The sequence below is a fragment of the Plectropomus leopardus genome, chromosome 12 (assembly GCF_026936395.1).
Source record: "Plectropomus leopardus strain MGB_pleo_1.0 chromosome 12, ASM2693639v1, whole genome shotgun sequence".
NCBI classification, from domain to species: Eukaryota; Metazoa; Chordata; class Actinopteri; order Perciformes; family Serranidae; genus Plectropomus; species Plectropomus leopardus.
Window position 1 is genome coordinate 7352913 of NC_142187.1, and position 13713 is coordinate 7366625.

The following is a 13713-nucleotide window of genomic DNA, read 5'->3' on the forward strand; positions in this document are numbered from 1 at the left end:
GGTGTGGGGAGGTAGCAAACCTTTGCCAGAAGAGGATGAATATGCATTTTGCTCTCTCCAAAATTGTCTCACTTACATTTTGTAAACAGAAGTAGCTAGCCACTGGTTAGCCTACATTGAGGTTTTATTTAGAGGAAGAGTGACTGTGAATCCTGAAGTATTAAGGTTAAAATGTCATTTCTAGCTTGACAGGGCTAAGACCATCAGTTGATACCTCCAACCTAAAGGAGCTCAGTAATGGAACAAAATAAAACAAGTCAAATATGTAACTTATTTCCTGTGCTGTGGTATAATTAGTAAATGGATGCAAACTTTTCAATGGGTGACTGATTACATTCCCCAACTAACTAAATGTCGTTCAGCTTCTGAGCATCTGAGCAGAGCACAGTGTCCTGCAGAGCGAGGATGTATGCAGGAAAAACACATTTTCCTTTTACCTTAAACAAGCAGAGGTACAAAATAAAATGTCAAACCCCTTTGTGACAGAATACAACTTTGATCAAAGTCATTTCCCAGCCTCGGCGCTCCATATCAGACCTACAGCATCTGAAGTGGCTGAATGGAACGGGGCCAGCTGGAAAATAAAGGGAGTTGACACCAAAATAGCCCGCCTGCTCTGCATGCTCCTTGCTGTTATGCATCAATCTATCAGGCAGCCTTATTACTATTCAGATTACACACAGCGCACACACACACTATTCAGATTAGAGACTAAGGTGTACGGGACGTTGAGGGGTGCAGCGGAGACATGAGTGACCTTTTCAATCGTTGCTGGACGCTTTGAGTCCACAGTGAATCCATCTCAGCGAACTGGTGTGATAGGCGATTTCTTGAAGCCTGTCCAATGCTCTTCAGATCTACTACCAGACTATTGTAATGCATGCACATTACATTTGTTCTGTTGTGTACTGCTGTACTTGTGCATTTCTTTGATTCGTCTGTTTTTCTGTATGTTCTGTTGACTGCACGTGTTGTTGTGGAAACAGGAAAACTAAAAACTCAGATAATGTTGTTTTATTATGAATAAATATCTGCTTTGCTTCACCTCAAGTTTTAGCTTCACAATCCGCTGACTGATATAATAACTGCCTTTAGTCTGCCCTCTGTTCAACTTGGGAAACAATCCTTATGCTCACAGTTTTCAGTTTGACTTGTGTCATTTAGCATCTTAATGATGTCTCTCTGCATTGTGATGATGTGTCAGCTAGCGACAATTTGTCTTTTTGACAGCTGATGCAAAATAGTGCAACTGTGTGACTCAAAAGTCACCGAATATTTCAAGATACAAATTTGTGAGATTTCATTTGTTTTTGATTAGTGTGCAGAATTGCTGTCTCAACTGTGGCTAAGAGTCATTTTCTATTCGGAGGGTTGGCAGTTCAATTCCTGGCTCCTCCAGTTAAGATGTCTAAGTATCCATGGGCAAGATTTTGAGTCCCAAATTTCACCCGATGGCGGTTGTATTGGTGTGTGTGAATGGTTACTGAGTACCAGGTGGCATCTGTGAATGGGTGAATGTGGTGTAGTGTAAACGTGCTTTTAGTGGTCAGAAGACAAGAATAGGGATATATATATATATATATATATATATATATATATATATATATATATATATATATATATATATATATATATATATATATATATATATATATATATTTACCATTTCTCTTCATAGAGGAAGCCACCAACAGGGAAGAGGACGGATGGCACTAATGTCATTGGACAACCCCAGATGATGTTTGCCTTTGTTGTTCATGATCTGAAGTTTACACACTAAAGGTTTAACTAAAACAATATTAAATGAGTAAATAAATACTGCAGATGATCATGAGAACACTAAAGTAGGGCCTAGATTTCTTTAGAATAGACATGTCATACATGATTCTTTGCTATATACATATAAACCCCTCTTAGCACCTGGTTTGGGTAGTGGCATTTGCTGTAACCTCCTTATGATGTGAACATGGTATATCCTTGTTTGGAGCGGGGCTGTGTGAGATACTTATGTATAGTCTTTAGGAATCTATATTAATGGAAATACAAAGTTATACAGTTGAGAAAATGTAGCGCCAAAGGAAAGGCTATGTGACAGCATGTTAAAGCGGTGAAAATACTCCAAATAAAGCGTTCACTGACGCTGATATAGATTATTTTAGGTTTTTTAAAGTGGCTTAGATACATTTTGATGTCAACCCCACTACGCAGCAGTGTAATTTGAGTCCTGTCTGTTTCTGCAAATAGGGAGCACACTGACTGCTATCTGACTATAGATAAGTATCTCATACAGCCCCATGTAAGATATCCCGAACCGTCCCTTTAATATTTCTTTTCAAAATCACACATAACTAAGTTCCATACACACACTCACTTATATGGCTACGCACGCACACATACACACATGCATCATGACAGCATTGTGTTCCCTAGTGGTGGCTAGTGATGTCATGCATCTCTAGCCACACTTCTGGTTAATTATCCACACCATTAATTTATTGCTTTGTATATTTGTTCCTTATTAGCTCTCCAGTGACAGAGAGAACACTTACATACGTGCGCGTGTGTGTGTGTGTGTGTGTGTGTGTGTGTGTGTGTGAGTGTGTGTCTGTGTGTGTGTGTGTGTGTGTGTGTGTGTGTGTGTGTGTGTGTGTCAGAGAGAGAGGAGAGGAGAGGAGAGGAGAGGTAATTCTATGTGGAGTTTAATTAAAGTGTAAGCAGAGACTGGGGGAGGCCTGTGAAAAGAAGTAAATAAACACAATCACACACACACACACACACACACACAAGCAACCACAACACTCGTACCGTTGATAGTATAGGGCACATACTGCAATATGGGACCATAAGTCTTGGGTACAGCATTTTTTGTTTGTTAGTCCATTAATAATCAGAATAACAATAACAATAACAATAATAACTGAAAATTAAAATTGAAAAATGTAGGTTTACAGTTAAGGCTGGGTTTAAAAAACTAGAATCAGTTTAGGGTCCAGTAACAAAGCCATTTTCTTACCATATTATGATAAAGTTTAAGTCATGTTCATATGTTTTGTCATTATATTTTATTTTTTCCAGGAAAAAGAATCACATAACTGATCAGGTACAATCGCATCAAAGTAAAATGTGTTCATTCAAAAATTTGCAGCACAAAAACTCTCTGCAGTTTAACCATTTTTATTTACTTAATTTTCAATTACAAGAAACAGCCTTTGTTAACTTGTTTACTGTACAACAGTAAATGGTTTAAGCAGAAAACACAACTGTTGGATTCCCTTGAATAATAAAGATAAAAATCAACATGCTCCTTTATTTTAAAAGCTATTTTGGTATTTTAAAAAAATGAAGCTATTTCAGTCCATAGAGTAATACAAGTAATTAAATAATTTACATGAGAACCACAGGGAATCCACCAGGCAGTCAGTGTCTGAATATGATGTGCAATTTTTTTACAATATTCCTTCAATTTGAACCAAATTCATTCAGAAAGCAATTCTGTTTTAATTTGAGGTGGCGATGCACTTTTGTTTAAAGTCATTCAAACTGTTTTGTTATATCTTCATCCAGTTTGCACTAAAATAATAATTTTCACTTTGTGATCCTGCACTATTTCTACTTTTTTCTCTCTTTTTTCCCCCTGCTGTTTTGTTTTTATTTCCATGTGGCTCCGTGCATGACACACGTAGCTCCCCTGTACCAGATCAAGCATAAACCATCGAAATACCACCCCTTGGTACCAAATAATAATCTCCATAAAAGCCCGCAACAGACACATGGGCAGAAAAGTCAGCAGACGCCAACACAAAGACATGGGAGGGAGCGCGAGAGGCACATAACTTAATAGAGGGATCGGACAAGGGCTAAAAAGGAAGAGTGAAATCATTAGGATGCAAATGAGAGGGAATGATTAGCATGTGTGTGAGAGATTGAAAGAGATACTGTATGAAAGGCGGAGGAAGAGATTGAGTCGCTTCTGCTTTCACCGGGGGTTTCACACTGAAAGCAACAACTGTCACAAGCTTGCTGTCAAAGATCCAGGTGACGGCTGCAATTAATTTTACAGTGATGACTACTTTACCGTCCACAGGAATTTGTTTTACAATGCCGTGGTTCATTCTTCTGTCCAAACGATTTTATGCAGCATTTTATCAAAGACATGAAGACAAGGGCTGCTGTGTACCAAGCCTCTGCAGGCCATTATCTTTGAGCTGCAACAAACTCTATGAGTTAAAACATAATTCAGAGGGAATGCAAAACACAAATAAACCTTCTTGTACTAAAAGTGAGGTTTAAGGTATTTTCATCAAAGACTTTAGATGATTTGGCATCTGTTGTACCCCAAAAACTCCTGCAAACGTATTCCTTCATTACCATGAACACACACATCATCATTTATTTTGAGTCAATCCCACATACGTCATACTGCTGTGTATATGGACTACAGTGCCAAATGAAAAAAAAAAAATCACTATTTAATTGCGTTCCAGTATTTTAACTATTTAGGCCAGGTGGTTCCACTGATTAAGCTATTCATATTTAATAATAATAATAATAATAATAATAATAATTAATAAACTTTATTTCTATTGTGCTTTTCTTTGCCAGAGTTTCAAACTGCCTTCTGTGGTCTCACTATAATATCTGATGTTTTTTTGCAGTTTCTTTTTATCTTTTTTGCAGCTGAAAGTCACTCATGGGGTGGATAATTGATCTGTTGATACGTTCACAGCTGATCAGATTGATGGATGAGAGAAGATATTGGCAGATTTTTGTAAGTGAAAGACAGTTTTAGGCCCAGCAGAGTGAACGGTTTAGTTTCACTTTTAATGCGCCTGATGTTTTGCTGCTCCTCTCTGCCACCACTGCCCTATTAATAACCCGACAGTGTATATATTTTAATACCGCTTCTAATTAACAGTCCAGCTCCATTCATTGAGACTATGGCGGGACAAATTAGACTATGGCGGCCCGCCATAGCGTCGGTTATGAATGGGAAACACTGATGACACACAGACAGACACTAGGTGAAAACAATACCATCCATTGCTCCATCCATTTCCTTCCACATATCCGGGGCAGCGTCGCTGGGGCAACAGGCGGAGCAGAACATTCCAGACGTCCCTCTCCCCAGCAACCTTTTCCAGCTCCGCGGGGACGTTCCTAGGCCAGACAAAATACGTAATCCCTCCAGAGTGTTCTGGGTCTACCCCGGGGCCTCCTACCAGTAGGACGTGCCCAGAACTCCTCCAGCAGGAGGCACCCAAGAGGCATCCTGATCAGATGCCTGAACCACCTCAACTGGCCCTTTCGTAACGAAGGAGCAGCAGCTCTACTCCGAGCTCCTCCTGGATGTCCAAGCTCCTCACCATATCTCTAAGGCTGAGCCCAGCCACCCTGTGGAGGAAACTCATGTCAGCCATTTGTATCCACGATCTCATTCTTTCGGTCACTACCCAGAGCTCATGACCGAAGGGAGGGTTGGAACATAGATGGACTTGTAAATCGAGAGCTTCGCCTTCCGGCTCAACTTCTTCTTCACCACAACAGTCCGGTGGAACGTCCGCATTACTGCAGATGCTGCACTAAACTGCCTGTCCATCTCTTGCTCCGTTCTACCCTCACTTGTGAACAAGACCCTGAGATACTTGAACTCCTTCGCTTGGGGCGACACCTCTCCCACCACCCAGAGGAAAACAATACCAGCTGTTGCGGAACTGTCACTAGTTACAACTAACTTACCAATGACTGCAGAGTCATGTTTGTGTAGGATCCTGTATTTTTTTTTCTACCCTGTCACTTCTGACGTTGTCTTTGCTGGTTCAAGATCCTTCAGCTTGTCAACAAATGCACATGTACCACTGTCCACTTCACAATCTTTGTATAAATCGTATATCATCCATTAGCAGGTGATATATACACTCTGCCATCAGACTGTTGTTGTTTTCCCGTTGGTCTTGAAAATGATCACTATAGCTTTAATCAAAAATCACAAAAATACCAATTCTCACATGTTTCTTCAAGGAACAGATACCAGAGGGACTAGACGGTCCCCTTGCTATCAAAGAACAACTTTTCAGCTTCAAGTGATTATGAATTATATTGTTTGTGTGTACTTGTGTGTGTGTACTGTTAGTGATAAAGGGGAATGTGTTTGTTTGCATTTCAGAACATATTTTGGCCCTGCTGTGTTATTGTGTGACCACTGTCTTGTTTTACGTTCTTTCTTTTTTCCTCCTCTTTTTGTTTTTCACCTGCTTTTTCGTCTTGCCTCTTGTTTTCTTCACCAACCCTAATGAGGTGAGAGGGTTCGCACCACTCTGTTAGCCGCTGTCTTAGCCGTTGAGTCTCTTCATAAAACAGAAATATGTACTGGCTCGGGCCAAATCCACGACCAAATAAAATCCAGCCAAGTGTCTTCCAGAGAACCCATCCATTCACATCATAAAAATGGCTCTTTATTTGTGTTTTCAGTCCGTCAGTCTGTTGTTGGCCGTTTGGCTCGTCTTAGGCACTGGGATATCCCCCCTGTTCATAAATCCCCCTCTCATCTCTCTCTCTCTCTCTATTTTCTCCTTAACTCTGCCTCTCTTGTCGTCTCTTTGAGTGTTTCATGGTGCATCATGTGAGATTTATTTCCAAATATACTGTTGCGAAATGTACTGTGTGTCTTCTTGTTTTGAGGAGGGATTTACTCCCCGTTAAGAAGAGTTATGTACACTGAGGCATTTTACATCCTGACTCTTGGTAACAGAGTGTTTTCTGACATATTTCACCCAGGTCTTCGCCTAATCCATATATCAATCCACAGCCTGCTGTTGAAACACTTTCACACACATTTACAGCAGAAAGAAAAGAGATCTCATGGGTGGAAGCATTTGACAGCAATGTCTGAAACGGGAAAATAAAATCCAAATTGGAAAAGTGGGAGCATTTCTTATTTTATTTAAATGTTCTGAAGAAAATGTGCTTTGAATATATTTGATTTGAGTTTTTAATGCTAGTCTACAGCATATTGGAGCAGTTGCGAGAATTATCACTTCATTTAGCTGCACCGGTAGCTCTACATGTTTGAGTGGCGTTGCCAAAGACGTTTCATTGTGTTGCAGCCAAAGCTTAGCCAGGTTTATTTTTTCCACTTTCAGGACACAATGCATTGGCCTCATTGAAATGAATTAGAAGGCTGCCTTTTTCTGTGCAGTGCACAGCCTCTGATTACAGCCTTATTATGGGATTAGATATGTTTCGTACTAATTCAACAAAATCTCCCCAAGAATCTAAAAATTAAATTAAAAGTAAGTAAAAGTAAAAGTTGAAAGGAAAAGTTACCTCAGTGGCAGAAATACAATAAAACTATACAGGAATGCTACACTTGATTGCATTTTTAATCAGGATTCCTCTTCTGCTGTCATTGTTTTCAGTTCTGACATTAAGCCCTTGTGTTGGCAGGTGTATCCCCATTGGTCAGAAGCTTTCAGAGTGGCAGCCAATGGCCAGGAAGTGGTGTTTGTCTGCCACTGGGATGGACGTCTTGCTCTGGTTTTACTGCAACAGGTAAAGAGCTCACCATTGTGTTGTGCACCATGTTAGTATCATGATATTGCTAGCCTTGATATTTGCACAAGATATAACAAGAGAAAATTAAGCCTCTACACACACATATACATACAGTGTTCTGGTCCATGGTCCTTTGGTATTTTGCTGTTTAAGAGACACACATTTGAGCTGTGTATTGCTTTGTTTTTCATGAGTAAATAGAAAGGAACGAATGGGCAAAATCAATGTCACTTTCTTCAGTTCCTATATTACTAACCATGATCAAGAGCATTGCAGCCTGGCAAAGTAGTATTTTACATTGACAAGCATTGGTTGAAGTTACATGAATGACCGTAAAACAGCAGTACAGTCTTCATCATCACTCAGGTCCTTTGCTAATTTTTCACTCCACTCTCCACAATGTTTTGTTGTCTATCAGCACTTTATCTTGCCCCATTTTCCAGTCTTCACATCTTCATCTCTTACCTATCTCTTTCTTCTTTTTCCCAATTGCATTTCCTAAATCCCACTCCAAAATATTTCCTCTTAATGCAAATGTCCAAGTCATTCCAGACCTATTAATCCAGAGACATCTGACCGTGCAGATGATCTGATTCCTGTTAACTTGTTTTATCTAGATGGGATTGGAGATTAAATGACTTTTGAAGATGGATCATTTTGGCTGTGTCCCTCTCTGTAGTTTCAGGCGTCTCTCCTTTCCTCTTCGCATTTCTCTCTCAGTCTCTGTCTCACTGTTCCTCTCCCTCTCTCTCTCTCCTCAGGCTGTGTATCAGGGCTCTATGTTAATGACAGTTGACAGATAGTTGAAGGGCACGGGCTGCTCCCTGTCAGCCCTGTTTTGGACTCATAATTATTTCACCAGTGTCACGTCACTGTCACCCTTGCCTGCTTAACACTGTCACACACACACACACACACACACACACACAAAGCCCCCCCACTCGCCCGCCCTGCCTGCTGAGCCTTAAGGAGCAAGAGAGTATGTGTGTGTGTGTGTGTGTGTGTGTGTGTGCACGTCTGGCTGTCACTCGACCTCAGCGTTGGTCGTTTCCCTGCCAAGACAAGCATCGCTGCCAAACAGCAACCGTCGCTCTGCGTGCTCGTCTCCGTGGTAACAAACCGGATCCGCAGCCTTGTGGCAGTGTGTGGAAGGTGACTTTCCAACTGGATACCGAAATAATGTCTGGGTGAGATGTTCTACAAGATGTGCTGAGGTCTGCACGAGAGCAATGTGACAATAAAAAGGTCCATGAATGAAGCATGCTTACTTTTAAATTATCAAAAGATAAACTCTACTGTCACTGTCCTTTAAAATAACCATACAATATTAGTCAAATCCTTGTGTGTTGCAGACATAAGCTTTACTTCCTCATTGTTTGAGGTCCCACAGAAGACTCCTTTGCTGTTTTTGACTGTTTCTGACTGTCTAATGCTTATTTCAAAATCAATCAGACTATTCTTTCACTGTTTATTTGTTTTAAATTTCTGACTTAATTAAAACCCTCTGTTGCCCTAGACAAAGCAATTTATAGCAATGGACATGATTTTAATGAGAGATCCTCAAATTAGTTGAATATATTGTCTAGTTTGAAGTTTACACTTAAAATAGAAAATATAGATCAGGGCAAGACCTGCATCTTGTTTAGTAGCCAGAGCTATGTGAACATTGATATAAACAGGTGGGGAAGCTGAGTAGACAGCAGCTGTTGATCTCATGGAAATATCAGTGTGCATCATTGTAAACAGCGTCATGGAGTCGAGGTTGATAAATCATACAAAATTTGCCGAAACCGAGACTGATAATCTATGAAAAAATCATGATCCTCTGGCTACTCAATTGCTTCATAGCATTTGTAATGGCCTTATTGCATGTGAGCCAAAACAACCAATCAGATGGATCAAATATAAATCAACATTCTGTTACTGCATTGCCCTTTTTTGCCCCAAATGTTTTCAGAAACATATTTTAGTGTACTGCTTAGCTGTAAAATTAGAAAGTTGGCCTGGAAAGTGGGCAGTGCTTGGTACTTTAGTAGACTGTATCCAACAGGTTTGCCAATTAAAGGTAACAAACTAAATAGTAAACTAAAAAGAAAACATTTGGTGCCCCGTGGTCGGATTTAGTGAATGCTTTTAGTAGCACTAGGAGGAATATGACTATCCAGCTCATGTGCTTCTTTGAGAATATAGTGACAGTTTCAGCAGATTTAACACAAAGTTATTTTTTTTAAAAAGTTACCAACTTAAGCTGTAATAAGGGCCTGGGGCAACAGGACCCAAACACACCGTGAAATATTTCCACCAGATAATACTTGTTATTAAGAAGAAGCAGGTGCTTGGCATGATTCTCATAGATTTTTTTTAGCTTTATGCAGTGCAGAGCTTCACTCCACTAATGGCAACTTCCTGCTGTGCATGTACTGGTTTCCATTCTTGCATTGGATCAATACTGACTGGGGCCATTTACCAGTCACCACTTTCATCAATCAAATAAAAAAATGACAACTATTAATGCTTAATACCCATCACAGATGATAGAAGGCATTAAACATGACAGAGTCATGGAAACATATTTATGTAAACACCAATTTGTCATCATATATGTTTTCAGGTATGTATTAGGCCATAGAAATATGGTTAATGATTTTGGCTTTAGAGCTGATCTAAAGCTGACACAACATGGCTATAATCAATAGCACATGAGCTAGCACATAGCTGATGTTAGAACACACATAAGCTACATATGTGCAGGGTTATCTACCAAACAAGATATTAAACTGATGAATATCTCATTTTAAATTTAACTGTAGATATCTTAAAGGTGGAAATAGATGCCAGTGCAGTCTTCTGTGTAATCAAGTGAACAATAACACTTCTATCCGAATGTAGTGCACATTTTAAACAGATGTGTCGAAAATCTATGAAAGAAAATGTGAAATAATATGCATTTCTATCCATAACTGTTCTGTGAATAGTAGGAGCTGGTTCATGGAGACAGACAGTTGGGTTGTTGGCACTAATTCTCTAGTCAGGTGCTATTAAAGCACTGCAGAAGAAGAGGGCACAGCGAGGTGACGTAACTAAAATAGCACCTGTCTAACCTCACTATGATGTGGAACATGATGAAATATGGCTTTTACTTGACATGTATGTTGTGTATTTCATCTCTGATGAAGTAGCTCCACACAGATGTGATTTTTTTTGTGTGCTGATATTCTTCATCTCCTCAGTGGATGTTAAGAGCTCGTTTTAGTTCAATGTGAGATGCGTGTACAGACACAGCCAGAGTTTTCTGTCCGTATTCTGTGTTCTTCTCATCCGTATTTGTGCGTGTTTTCTGAAAGCTTATGGAGATGGATGAAACAGAGCAGTTTCACTGGAAATTGTTGGGGCAGTGTTGTGTAGTTCAAGCAAGATACAACCGTTGGAGACGATGAAGACATTTTGTATGTGGTGGAACGGAACAAATTGGTAAAATGATGAAAAGAATTCTCCGTCCAAATGTTGGAATGTATTTCATGGCCTCACAGACCACCACTGTCCACAACGCTGCCTCTATCAAAAAGCACATTATTACAACCTCTTCTGTCTTAGTGTGAAACTTTTCACTCCACCCTCTGGCGCCATTTATTGGCTGTATAAATGCCAACGTAAAGGATGCATGGAAGTATGAGGGCATTGATGTTTTTTTAATGTTTGAAGTGGTCGTTTATAGTCTTCTGTCACATGCTTCTTGTACATCATGATTTATTTGTAAAGTCTCTTGGCCTTGCTTTTCATTGCATTTTACTTTTAATAGTTAACCTTTTTTTTCTGACCTCAGTGTTGCCTTAAAAATAATGTGTTTTTTTTTGTTGTTTTTTGTTTTTTCAAATTTCCACTCAGGCTTTTTTTTTCCAAACTTAAAAATGTGCATACAAACTGATGGATGGAACTGCACTTCATGACAGATGTAAAAGCATGACAGTAAAAAGTCCAAAGTCCCCGAGGAGGGGCTCCCTGGGGGAGTTTAGAAATGATGACAACATTTGAATTTGACTGCTACAGATAAAAGAAAGCCACATCTTAAGCCACAAGCTAGCCATCAGTGAAATGGACAGTTGTTAATGGTGCTTTTAGTAAACAGCAGCAAATCAGTGCAAACAGTTAGGAACTATGTAGAGCTTCAGAACCATTGAATAACAACAACCACTGAAAAAAAGAAAAACAGATTGAGAGAGGACAAAAGTATTGAGAGGAAGAGAAAAGGAAAGGTGAGAAAACAGACATAAAGACAGGCTGCCTGTTTGACGCTCACCAAAGTATCTGAGGTGAAGAAGAGAGAAAGATTGAAAAGAGGAAGACCGAGATAGATATATAGATGGAAGAGAGGGAGATAAAGGCAAGCGATCAATGATTTAAACAATAATGCAGCGCTCTGTATTCACTGTCACACTCTCGCTCTCTACCAACATCACGATTGTCTCTCACACGCACACGAGTCGAGACCGTCCATCTGGTTCATGCTACATCTTGAAACTGTCTGAAAGGTGGACTGCCCCCCCACCCCCGTCTTCCTGTGTTTCTCTCTCTCAGACTTTGTTACCTTCACCATCATGTCTTAATCGACTGTACTTTCTCCTCTCTCCATATTCTCTCTCTGTTTACCTTCCAGTTTATGTATTTGTTTGTCGATACATGTTCTCTGTTCATCAATAATAAATAATAAATATAGTTTTTAAAAGGCATTGAATTCATGAATCTAAAAATAAGGTCCTAATTGTCCTAATGAGTTTCAAAGGTTGTAAAATTGCCTAGACATGAAGAGAAGCATTTTATTGCAACATTTTTTTCTGACCTTGCATCATAAAATCTCATCATAATTAGTTATTTGTGTGGTTTTTTTAAAATGTTAAATAATTTAATTAAATGTCTTCCCTTGAACTTATCATGATGAGAATCCAAGCAGCGGAATGTCACATGCAGATAGAGAAACACAAAATCACCAGGAAAACCAACCAGAAATGCCAAATATATCCCACCTCTGTTAGTCAACCAAATACATTATTTTATGGTAATATAATATGATCATTGTCTACAATGTTTGAATCTAACTTTTTCACTGAAAAGTCATGTCACAAAAGTCATATTTTATGTCACAATAACCATTTGGGATAAATAAAATTGTCCGTCTTCAATTTTGACTATTAGTACATTTGTCTTAAACTTAATTCTGAGTGGTATTAAACAAATCTTTAAAAGTCTTAAGTTTAACTTTCCTTAGGCTTGCATTTCCATGCATGCACACAATTTGAAGCTTCACTCATGTTGTGTATTCATGTTAATATAAAGTAATTTTGTTAAGAGCACCCTCTTGAAATAATGGGGAAACCCCTAAAAATAACATGCAGACATACACACACACGTTCATTTTAACTGCAAGTAAGCCAATCAGAAAGTGAATGTGTGTGTGTGTGTGTGTGTGTGTGTGTGTGCGTGTGTGTGTGTGTGTGTGTGTGTGTGTGCGTGCGTGCATGTGTGTGAAACCCTCACTCCTCACTTCCCTCAGTCTTTGCCTCTCTCCCGCTCAGAGCCTTCTGTTTAAATTAAGGTGGGCTGACAAACAAATTAAATCTGTCACATCCTGTTTGCATGAACCAGACAGGAAGTCAATATCGTCAGCCATGTTGGTTAGCCGGAGTTCTAATCACACTTCAACGCCATGGCAACAGAGATGAGGGTGAGGGGCAGAGGTGGCCACACAGGCTATCCCCCCTCTATATTGTGCAGGTTCATGGTAATTCTTTTTAAGGTAATTCTCCTCTGTTTTTACCCAGAAACAAAGCAACATTTGGGAAAGTAATTGAATTCTCAAAATTTGCAAAAAAAAAATCTTGTAAACAGAATTTGATACAATTTATGTGTCTGGTCTGTGTGGAATAGACTGAGACAGACAAGGTGGCATTAACAAAAATTATGCCAAGAGATATTAAACCCACTGCTTGGCAAATGATTTCTAGAAAGTCTAGGAAGTGTTATTTTTATTTGAAATGTGAGACATATGGAAATATCATGTGTAAGATATAACAAAACCTACAAATCCAATGGCAAAACATGTTGTTGGTTAATGCTTTCTAGAACAACACATAGAAGCATTTTCTTATATAATGACTATATCAACAG

General features: G+C 39.3%; 1 protein-coding gene across 1 annotated transcript in view; it reads left to right on the forward strand.

Moving 5' to 3' along the window:
- Window positions 1-7464: 7464 nt before the first annotated feature.
- The window catches only part of rnf220a (ring finger protein 220a), a 221705-nt gene continuing 215456 nt past the window's right edge, over window positions 7465-13713 (forward strand). Inside the window, exon 1 of the mRNA XM_088085176.1 lies at window positions 7465-7548. The gene's annotated coding sequence lies outside the window, so the exon portion shown is untranslated. The remainder of the gene's footprint in view (window positions 7549-13713) is intronic.